This window comes from Bidens hawaiensis, unplaced genomic scaffold (assembly GCF_021521415.1).
Source record: "Bidens hawaiensis isolate Kalapana, Puna unplaced genomic scaffold, B.hawaiensis_p1.1 tig00003217_1, whole genome shotgun sequence".
NCBI classification, from domain to species: Eukaryota; Viridiplantae; Streptophyta; class Magnoliopsida; order Asterales; family Asteraceae; genus Bidens; species Bidens hawaiensis.
This window is the reverse complement of record NW_027491174.1, coordinates 386,027-388,800: the sequence shown is the minus strand read 5'-3', so window position 1 is coordinate 388,800 and position 2,774 is coordinate 386,027. Positions and strand designations below refer to the sequence as shown.

Below are 2,774 nucleotides of genomic sequence, written 5' to 3'. Positions count from 1 at the left end.
AGAGATTTGTTGAAGTTTGGAGAAAATGATATCAAGAAACTTGCCACTTTTCAGATAAAATTTGATCTATTGTACGAACTTACTGCCAAAGAATTCACAGGATTGGTTTCCACCATGATATGTACTAAGCATTGGGCTAGAGCATTACGATAAGAAGATGCACATTTTGGTAGCTATGATCAATGGATTTAATACAAAATTGCCCGTTGGTGATACTCATTATACAAATTAATCCCATACAAGAAAAGAAGAATTAAAATTTTGTTTTGTTTTCATAATATGATTTGGAAATTGAAAACATGCATTCGTTTTACAAGAATGAAATATACACTTATTAGTGCTCGTGTAAAATACATTAGACATAAACTATTCATTAATCTGTATAATTAGGAGCAGTAGCCCCGGATTCCACGGCTTTGGCGGCTAGTGACGGCTCCACCACGGGTGAGGGAGGAATCGGGGTAACAAGCAACTCAGCGGGCAGATCAATAGTCAACCCTTGCAAGTAAAAAGTGTAGAACAACTTGAAGGGAAAGACCAGTTGTTGCAACTTCACCTTACCATATGCTCCTGTAAATATGTCCGTCCCACCTGTAATAGATAGGTAAGTATCCTCTGTGGTAATGTAAGCGCCTTGCACAGATATATGACCGTAATCATCCAAGTAAAAACTGTAAAGAGCTTCGTATCTGTCCCCTTTCTTCTCTGGCATGTTCTTTACCAGAATACATATTCCAGCAGTGATGCACCTGTAAATATGTTCTTTACCATTCTAACCTTTAGTTAAAATATTTTACCCATATTAACCAGCCCACATATTTTAAAAGTAACCCAAACCGACCCATTTGAAAAGCTTTAGATTAAGATTGCCCCCTCTAATTGTAAATAATAAATAAATCATACTTTGTTTAAACTACAACAAATTTCTCTGTATTCCATAAGACTCGAACTCAGAAACTTTAGGTGTTTAAAAGAGTTTGTCTCTGTACTTTCTGCACTGGGCGGCCAACGGCCAGGACAATAACACTATTATTATTTAACAAATTGCTCTGTAATCTGTAATACTCGAACCTAAAACCTTTAGTGTTTAAAATAGTTTAACCCTGGCCCCGGAGGCTGCGACCTTTTTGACCAGGGTTCAGTGGGTCGTGACTAGTAATTTTTCGACTCATAAAACCTAAAGCATCGTTTTTAGTAGAATCATATTTACAATTCAAAAGTGGGTTGCAGCACAGCTTGTACTTTATTGTAATTTTTTTGAGTTTAACCATGAAAAAAAAATAAGTTACCTTATAGAAAAAAAAAATAAAAATTAGTTACCTTGTTGGTGAAAGGAACAAGATCTCCAAGGGAGTTGACAGGTTTCTGTCCCAACCGGCGATACGCGGGACTTCCTCGGTCTCTTTCGTTAATCTCGTACACACATAGTTCTTGAATTATTGATGATGATCCTCTTACGAGGGGAGTTGTTGATACAAGAGAAGTTGCCATTGAAGTTTGGAGGAGTTGTTAATATATTCCGATGAAACTAAGTGTATGTATCTATAATATATATAAACGAAAGACATAAAAATCCTATGTGTCGCGATGTGGTCGCTCTCTCTTTTTTTGGAGTCATCAGATTTGCTTGATTTTTAAATGGAGGCTTCTCATGCATTTGACCCGAATTCATGGCTAAGTTTTACAAAACCCAGATATTCCTTAAACGGGTTATAACATCTCATTAAATTAAAAATTATTCTCACCAAATTATTTATGTAAAAATCCTATAAAATAGGATATAATAAAAAATAATATCTTATTTATTTATTTATATATATATATATATATATATATATATATATATATATATATATTAAATTAAAAAACCAATTTGATAGTAAAAAAATAAACGGGTCTCGGGTCTCATCAAACCATAAGTATATTATTAACTTTCATACAATTAAAAATATAAATTAAAAAAATAAATAAATATTAGAACAAACAATATAAAACAACCCCGTAATACGGGGTATAAAAACCAGTGTATTGACATAGTAGCACGAGGAGTATGTTTTTAAAAACGTGGCCGAACTGAGTGGACGGTGGGTGTAAAATGTAACGGTCAAAACTTTGTTTCGTATGAGTTAAACTTTGACTTTCCGTGTACCGTGTACATACGGGCTGTACACGTGAGTTTTTGCTTTTTCGGCCCACCGGCCAACTATTCCTTCGAACTATCCTTATTAATCTATTAAAAAAATAAACAAATAAATAAATTATATTTCAACTTTAATAAATATTAAGATTGTTTATAACAAGGCAAATGAGCAACAAGCTGAATCGCTAGTTGTTTTGGAATTAAGCTTGATATTCGGACTAAGCAGAAAGCTCTGTAGTCCGTAATACTTGGCTTCTGACGTCACCTTCCGTTTCTTACAATTACTACTACTTACTGCGACCATCTTGAATTTGTGATTGAATCCAGCTTGCTTTGACTTTGAATATGAAACGGAATTTGAATGTTTGTTGTACGGGTAATTTGCCGCTCGAAATTAGGGAGTGTGATCGGACGGTTCTGGTGAGAGGGTTTAATATTGGCCGTTGGATGGGATTTGTGTTTGTTGATGCGGCGATTTTGACGTTGCGAGGCCTACCAACCGACTTCAATTCAAACTTAAAAATCATATCGTTTTGTTTGTTTGTTTCTCATGATTTATCTTCGTTAAATAAATAGTTTTTTAATATCAGTGAAAATAATAGAAAAATTACATAATTAATTATCTATATTATTA

At 34.0% G+C, this 2,774-nt stretch overlaps 1 pseudogene; it reads right to left on the bottom strand.

Annotated features, from left to right (window-relative positions):
• Window positions 1-233: 233 nt before the first annotated feature.
• On the bottom strand, window positions 234-1,519 carry LOC143622545 (allene oxide cyclase, chloroplastic pseudogene; annotated as a pseudogene).
• Window positions 1,520-2,774: the final 1,255 nt, after the last annotated feature.